The sequence below is a fragment of the Podarcis bocagei genome (assembly GCF_964188305.1).
Source record: "Podarcis bocagei genome assembly, chromosome: 7".
Lineage (NCBI taxonomy): Eukaryota > Metazoa > Chordata > Lepidosauria > Squamata > Lacertidae > Podarcis > Podarcis bocagei.
The window spans coordinates 4,040,874-4,049,463 of NC_138132.1; the positions used below are offsets into that span (position 1 = coordinate 4,040,874).

The 8,590-nt window shown below is 50.2% G+C and overlaps 1 protein-coding gene across 1 annotated transcript in view; it reads left to right on the forward strand.

Annotated features, from left to right (window-relative positions):
* Positions 1-8,590, forward strand: part of LOC308590569 (snake venom vascular endothelial growth factor toxin HF-like) — a 56,985-nt gene that overhangs the window by 11,008 nt on the left and 37,387 nt on the right. The window lies entirely within an intron of this gene.

Genomic DNA, 8,590 nt, shown 5'->3' on the forward strand with positions numbered 1-8,590 from the left:
GTACCTCAGGTTAAGAACTTTGCTTCAGGATGAGAACAGAAATCGTGCTCCGGCGGCAGCGGGAGGCCCCATTAGCTAAAGGTGTACCTCAGGTTAAGAACAGTTTCAGGTTAAGAAGGGACCTCCGGAACGAATTAAGTTCTTAACCCGAGGTACCACTGTACAGAGAACATTCTCGCTCCTGAAAAGAATTCAGATTTAATTTGAAGAAGTGCAAACTATTGGCGGGCGGGGGAGACCCAGAGCAGACCCCCGTGTGTGCACGCACAGCACACACAGACCAGTGAGGAATAGTTGAAGCAAAGTTCTTAACCCGAGGTAATATTTCTGGGTTAGTGGAGTCTGTAACTTGAAGCGTATGTAACCTGAAGCGTATGTAACCCAAGGTATCACTGTAAACCTTTAGAAATTTGAAACTGGCTATCACATCTCCTCTCAGTCGCCTCTTCTCTAGGCTAAACATTCCCAGCTCCTTCAACCATTCCTCACAAGGCTTGGTTTAAAGACTCTTGGTTTCATCTTGGTCACCTTCCTCTGCAACACTTTCCAGCTCATCAATATCCTCCTGGTATCCAAAACTTGACACAGGGCTCCAGGTGTGGTCTGACCAAGGCAGAATAAAACAGTGATACCATTTCACTATGGGGACGCGGGTGGCGCTGTGGTCTAAACCACTGAGCCTCTTGGGCTTGCCGGTCAGAAGGTTGACAGTTCGATTCCCCGCGACGGGGTGAGCTCCCATTGTTCGGTCCCTGCTCCTGCCAACCTAACAGTTCAAAAGCACGTCAAAGTGCAAGTAGATAAATAGGTACCACTCCGGCGGGAAGGTAAACAGCGTTTCCGTGCACTGCTCTGGCTCGCCAGAAGCGGCTTAGTCATGCTGGCCACATGACCCAGAAGCTGTCTGCGGACAAACGCCAATCAGAAGGTCGGCGGTTTGAATCCCCGCGACGGGGTGAGCTCCCGTTGCTCGGTCCCTGCTCCTGCCAACCTAGCAGTTTGAAAGCACGCCAGTGCAAGTAGATAAATAGGTACTGCTGTGGCGGGAAGGTAAACGGCATTTCCGTGCCTCTCTGGTTCACCAGAAGCGGCTTAGTTATGCAGGCCAAGCTCCCTCGGTCTATAGAGTGAGATGAGCATGCAGCCCCAGAGTCGTCTGCGACTGGACTTTAACTGTCAGGGGTCCTTTACCTTTTTTATCATTTCACTTGATCTGGACATGAGACATCTGTTTATGCAGCCTAGCACTGCATCAGTTCCCCTCCTCCTGCTGCATCAAACTCTTGGCTCCTGGAAAGCTTGTGGTCTACCAAGACCCCTAGATCCCTTTTACACATGGACTGCTATCACATCTCAGTCTCCACCCCCACCATGCTAAACATACCTAGCTCCCCGAACCATTCCTCAAAAGGCTTTCTTTCCAGACCCTTGATCATTTCAGTCGCCTTCCTCTGCGCACGCATTCCCATCCTTTTGTCAAATCCCAATCTGTGATGAGCAGGCTTTGCTGAAATCCCCCACAACTCCACTCCGAGGCCTGAAAAGGAAATTTGTTCATTTATTTGGATGATTCAGATGCTGCCCTTGGCACAAGCTGCTGGCAGCTTACAATAAAAACAAGTAAATAAGAACACACACACACACAAAATCAACTGAAACACACAACAGCGAATCACTGAATGGGCGGTTAGTAATATTCTTTTATTTAACCAGTAAATCTCTATCTTGCCCTTTCTTCCAAAACAGAAAGCATCAAAATGTTAAAACAGTGCAATTTAAAATAGATGAAAACCCATTTAATCCTGCTGTGTGCCAGAAGCAGTGGCGTAGCGTTGGGGGTGCAGGGGGGCCCGGCCGCACCGGGTGCAACATCTGGGGGTTAGGGTTAGGGGGCGCAAATCCAGGGGTTAGGGGGCGCAAATTACCCGTGCTATTACGCATCGCAAGTATTTCAGGGTGTCAAAAGGGGGCCCTGGAGACCAGGGTTCAAAGCCCCACACATCTGTGAAGATCACGGTGCATAATAGCACTCCACTAGAAATCTCAAGAGCCAATCCCAAAAGATATGGGGCTCTAGTTCTCTTGGAACATCCAACTTACCGCCCAATAATCAAAGGGGAGACTGAAGGCAGTGTGGTGTAATGGTTAGTGCGATGGAGACAAGTGCCATTGGCATAACGGGGGGGGCAGCTGCCCCCCATCAAGTAAAACAAACAAACAAACAAACAACTAACTAACTAACTAACTAACTAAGGTTACGAAAGATGTTGCGGAGAGCGCAGGTTTACACAGCCTCTAACCGCTCACTCATCTTCACAGCAGAGCTATTTGAAAATATAGTCAATGTAGTTTGAGCTTTTAGATGTATAACGGACTTAATATTTTATGTAATTCTGTAGTCCTCCATTGTAACCGAAGTTGTCCATGATTTTAGTGTTTTGTTCTTGTTGAAGAGAGTCATAAACAATATTTAAGACTTTAAAAAAGAATTGGGGGGACACGGGTGGCGCTGTGGGTTAAACCACAGAGCGTTGGACTTGCCGATCAGAAGGTCGGCGGTTCAAATTCTCGCGACGGGGTGAGCTCCTGTTGCTTGGTCCCTGCTCCTGCCAACCTAGCAGTTCGAAAGCACGTCAAAGTGCAAGTAGATAAATAGGTACTGCTCCGGCGGGAAGGTAAATGGTGTTTCCGTGCGCTGCTCTGGTTCGCCAGAAGCGGCTTAGTCACACTGGCCACATGACACGGAAGCTGTACGCCGGCTCCCTCGGCCAATAAAGCGAGATGAGCGCCACAACCCCAGAGTCGGCCACGACTGGACCTAATGGTCAGGGGTCCCTTTAACTTGTACTAAAAAAGAATTACTGCTTCAAAACATTTATTTATTTATTTATTTATTTATTTTTTAAATATTTTTTATTCCTTTTTTCAGGTACAGATATAGAGTCAAATACAAGAAAGAAATAACAGAAAACAAAAAAAGAAGGAAAAAAAAGAAATCCGACATTCCAAGACATTTTTCCATAACCAACCGGACTTCCCCGCATCTCCCTCACCCTGCATTCTTTACAATAAAGATATCAGCAAATTATTACCTTGTTTCATGCATTCCTTTGTACTTTTCAAATATTATATTTTGAGTTTAAGATACTTATTTTCAATCTACTTATACCTTAAATTAGATATAATATCACTTTAAACTTTGACCCTTTCATACTTATAGCTTAAGTTCCTGTATCAAATCCTGATTGCTGAAGCTAGATTTTCCAAATCCTGCAAATTCTTAACATTCATATAATATTTTTGTAGGTAGTCCTTAAATTTTTTCCAGTCCTCTTCCATTGTTTCTTCTCCCAAGTCTCGGATTCTGCCAGTCATTTCAGCCAGTTCCATGTAGTCCATCAACTGCGTCTGCCACTCTTCCAGTGTTCTGCTTCAAAACATTTAGAACATCCAAATTCATTTAAGAGCAGCAGCAATCGGACACCTGAACCCCCCCACCTGACTCCCTATTTATTATTATTTCTTTATTTATTTGCATTTACACCCCACCTTTTTCTGGAAGGTGCTCAAGGTGGCATACATGGTCCTCCTCCTCCTCGTTTTATCCCCACGACAACCCTGCGAGGTAGGTGAGGCGGAGAGGCAGTGACTGGCCCCCAAAGTCACGCCCAGAGAGCTTCCTTCCCAATACCAGTTGCTGGAAACTAGAGGAGGGGAAGCTCCGTATAGTTCAAGCTCTGGTTTTCCCAGTAGTGATGTATGGAAGTGAGAGCTGGACCATAAATAAGGCTGATCACTGAAGAATGGATGCTTTTGAATTTTGGTGCTGGAGGAGACTCTTGAGAGTCCCATGGACTGCTAGAAGATCAAACCTCTCCATTCTGAAGGAAATCAGCCCTGAGTGCTCACTGGAAGGACAGATCCTGAAGCTGAGGCTCCAAGACTTTGGCCACCTCATGAGAAGAGAAGACTCCCTGGAAAAGACCCTGATGTTGGGAAAGATGGAGGGCGCAAGGAGAAGGGGGCGCCAGAGGACGAGATGGTGGGACAGTGTTCTCGAAGCGACCAGCATGAGTTTGACCAAACTGCGGGAGGCAGTGGAAGACAGGAGTGCCTGGCGTTCTCTGGTCCGGGGGGTCACGAAGAGTCGGACACGACTAAACAACAACAGCAACAAAGGAGGGGAAAGTGTTGCTCTTGTGAGTACAGGTTTCTGGACTTTTCTCAGGTTCTTATGGAACTTCCAGGTCCCGGGGCAGTCTATCTAGGTTCCTAGGTTCTTATGGGTATTCAGCCACTGTGAGAACAGGATGCTGAGCTATTTGGGCCTCATCAAAACTAGCAGCAGCAAGAAAATACAATTAGGGCTCTTCCCTAACCCACATAGTTTACACCTTCCAAGGACCCAGAGGCCTGAATGAAAATCCTGAACAGCTTTTGGGATTGAAGCCACCAAAGCGGGACCTCCCTCCCTCCTTCCCTCGGGAGACAACCCAGTCCAAGGGGCACTTCTCCTGCGCAAGAGCCACCCAGGGGCTTGCGCAGGAGCATTTCCCGCGGGGCAGCGCCCCCTTGTGGCTCTGACCCGTTCGCTGCTGCTGCCCTTAATTAGTGCCTGCACTCCAGAACCTCACCTTGCCTGGGGTGAGTAAGAAATCAGGGTGCTATCGTGGGGGACCTGTTGCGAGGACCCAGGATATCTGGGTTCACCGCCTACCCGCCCCTTTGCCACGAAGTCACTGGGTGGAGCAGGTTCAGGTCTAAATAATGGGGGGGGGGGTCGTAGCCCAGCCTCCTGTTCTCCCAGTAGCCCCCCAGATGACCCACTGGGAAGAAGCCCAGAAACCAGCGGGGCTGCAGCGCACATCCAGCCCACGCGTGCAGAGCTGGCCGGCGCGTAAAAGGAGCCCAGTCCTCTCCACCAGGGACCCAGGAGTCCGGGCTCCCCCTGGCTTCGGAGCACGGTTCCTGAGGGATGCTGGCGATGCTGGAGGAGGCTCTCTTCCAAGCCGTAACCATTGCGCCCTACTGCCTCCGGCCGCGCGCGCCGCCTCTGAATCAGCCCCTGCCCCTCGCTCGCTCCGGCCCGCGTCATCTCGGCCTGGCCTCTGGCTCCTGCGGCTATTTATAGCTCACCCGGCGCTAAAAATAGCGCGGGGGCTGGTGCGCAGGTGCCCCCTTGAGCGCCGCGCGTCAGCCGCGCTATTCTTAGCTGCCGCGCCTTGCGCGCTTGCCCGCCCGGGGACCCGCACGCAGGCAGGCTGGCTGGCCGGCCAGTCCGCTCGGGCTCCATCCTTCTCTCCCTTTCCAGGCTTTTCTCGGCGCGCTCCTGCTTGACATCATGCGCGTTCCTGCGGGCCAAGCCCTCCGCCTCCCCGAGGGCGGATTCACAAGTGACGCGCAAGTGAGTGTGTACGCCATCCCAGATCTGAAGACAGGCAGGGAAAAGACAGGCAGGCTCTGCAGGTGGAGGGAAAGGAGGAGGAATTCGGCGTTTCAGGGAAGGTGAAGCGAATTAAATCATAGAATCGTAGACTTGGAAGGGGGACCCCTGAGGTCATCCAGTCCAACCCCCTGCAATGCAGGAATCTCAGCTAAAGCATCCCTGACAGATAGCCATCCAACCTCGGCTTAAAGACCTCTAAGGAAGGGAGGCCACAACCTCTCAAGGGAAACCTTTTCACTGTCAAACAGCTCTTACCGTCAGAAAGCTCTTCCTGATGTTTAGTCGCAATCTCCTTTCTTGTAACTTGAAGCCCTGGGTTCGAGTCCTACCCTCCAGAACAGGAGAAAATAATAATAATAATAATAATAATAATAATAATAATAATAATAATTATTATTATTATTATTATTTATACCCCGCCCTCCCAAGACAGAGCCGGGCTCAGGGTGGCTAACAACAGTAAAATTACAGTAAAAACATAATAGGGGAATTTAAATTGCAATTTAAAATGCAGCCTCATCAAAACCCTAAGGGGAGGGAAACATAAGGGTCAGACTGAGTCCAAACCAAAGGCCTGGTGGAACAGCTCTGTCTTGCAGGCCCTGCGGAAAGATGTCAAGTCCCACAGGGCCCTGGTCTCTTGGGACAGAGCGTTCCACCAAGTCGGGGCCAGCGCTGAAAAGGCCCTGGCCCTAGTTGAGACCAGTCTAACCACCTTGCGACCTGGGACCTCCAAAGTGTTGTCATTTGTGGACCTTAAGGTCCTCCGCGGGGCATACCAGGAGAGGCGGTCCCGTGGGTATGTGAGTTCTAGGCTGCATGGGGCTTTAAAGGTCAAAACCAGCACCTTCAACCTGACCCTGTACTCCACCGGGAGCCAGTGCAGCTGGTAAAGCACTGGATGAACGTGATCCTGTGGCAAGGACCCCATAAGGAGCCTCGCCACGGCATTCTGCACCCGCTGGAGTTTCTGGGACAGCTTCAAGGGCAGCCCCGCATAGAGCGAGTTACAATAATCAAGCCTGGAGTTGACCGTTGCGTGGATCACTGTGGCCAGATCAGGGCGAGAAAGGTAAGGGACCAACTGCTTAATACAGTGGAGATGGAAAAAGGCCACCTTTGCTGTGGCTCCATGGAAAGGGAGGCGTCGAAGGTGACACCCAAGCTCTTCACAGAAAGCGCTGGCACTAATTGAGCCCCCGCAAGAGATGGGAGCTGGTCCCCCAACCCCATATCGTCCCAACCCAACCAGAAGACCTCTGTCTTCGAAGGATTTAAAGGGGGGCAATTTAAAATGCAGGTTAAAATGCAATTTAAAATGCAGCCTCATTTTAAAAGTAGCTGATAAATCAAAACCCTAAGGGGGAGGGAAACTTAAGGGTCAGACTGAGTCCAAACCAAAGGCCAGGCGGAACAGCTCTGTCTTGCAGGCCCTGCGGAAAGATGTCAAGTCCCGCAGGGCCCTGGTCTCTTGTGACAGAGCGTTCCACCAAGTCGGGGCCATAGCCGAAAAGGCCCTGGCCCTAGTTGAGACCAGCCAAACCACCTTGCGACTTGGGACCTCCAAAATGTTGTCATTTGCAGACCGTAGGTTCCTCTGTGGGACATACCAGGAGAGGCGGTCCCGTAGGTACGAGGGTCCTAGGCCGCATGGGGCTTTAAAGGTCAAAACCAGCACCTTAAACCTGACCCTGTACTCCACCGGGAGCCAGTGCAGCTGGTAAAGCACTGGGTGAATGTGATCCTGCGGTGAGGACCCCGAAAGGAGCCTCGCCACGGCATTCTGCACCCACTGGTGTTTCTGGGCCAGCTTCAAGGGCAGCCCCGCGTAGAGCGAGTTACAATAATCAAGCCTGGAGGTGACCGTCGCGTGGATCACTGTGGCCACTGCGGTATACTGCATGCCAGAAAAGCAGAACTTCCATGGACAGGTGTAGTCTACCTCTGCGTGCACCAGGTTCCAGGGGGGGACACACAAAGAAGAGGGGCAGGCCATGTCTTCAGAGTTTCCAGAGACATTTGCTTGGCTCCATTTGGTACAGAGTGCTTTCCTCGCCCTGACCCAGCACGAGGCAGCTCTTAGGTTCCTGTGAAATTTAAGCTACCCAGTGGCGTAATTAGGTAACTTTAGACTCTGGAAATAGTAGTCTTATGGGTCACCTCTCCAAGTATTGCTTCATTTATTTATTATTATTTATTTAGAGCATTTGTACCCTTCACTCTTCAACCAAGCAGCTTGGCTTATGTGTGGCTTATGAAAACAAGGCAGTCCCTATTAGTGTTGTTGTTGTTTAGTCGTTTAGTCGTGTCCGCCTCTCCGTGACCCCCTGGACCAGAGCATGCCAGGCACTCCTGTCTTCCACTGCCTCACACAGTTTGGTCAAACGATCAGCCTTCTTTATGGTCCAGCTCTCACTTCCATATTAGTAACTTTGCATTAATGCAACATTTTTATATGTAACTGTGTTTTTCTAACGTTTTGTTGAAGTTCTCTCTGTTGCTGCATCCGTTTTCTGTACAACCGCTTTAAATATATCAAGCGGTATAGAAATTAAATAACTGAATCATCAAAAGAAATCAAAAAATCAAGAAACTCTCTTTTATCTGTCCTGAATTTTCCAACATTCATCTGCTTTAAAAAGGTAAAGGGACCCCTGACCATTAGGTCCATTTGTGGCCGACTCTGGCGTTGCGGCGCTCATCTCGCTTTACTGGCGGAGGGAGCCGGTGTACAGCTTCCGGGTCATGTGGCCAGCATGACTAAGCCGCTTCTGGCGAACCAGAGCAGTGCACGGAAACGCCGTTTACCTTCCCACTGGAGTGGTACCTATTTATCTACTTGCACTTTGACGTGCTTTCGAACTGCTAGGTGGGCAGGAGCAGGGACCAAGCAACGGGAGCTCACCCCGTCGCGGGGATTTGAACCGCCGACCTTCTGATCGGCAAGTCGTAGGCTCTGTGGTTTAACCCACAGCTTTGCATGCCCACAAGTTCTCGTGACGTGAGTGTTCGTTTCAAAATGTGGTTTCCCAGCCCAGCTACCCCCACCTCATCCTCTTGAGGGAGGGCCCTGGACATTTGCCCTAAAGTCCTATCCTGATGGGCTGCCTCATTTTGCAGTATCTGTGTGGCTGATTTCTTTTT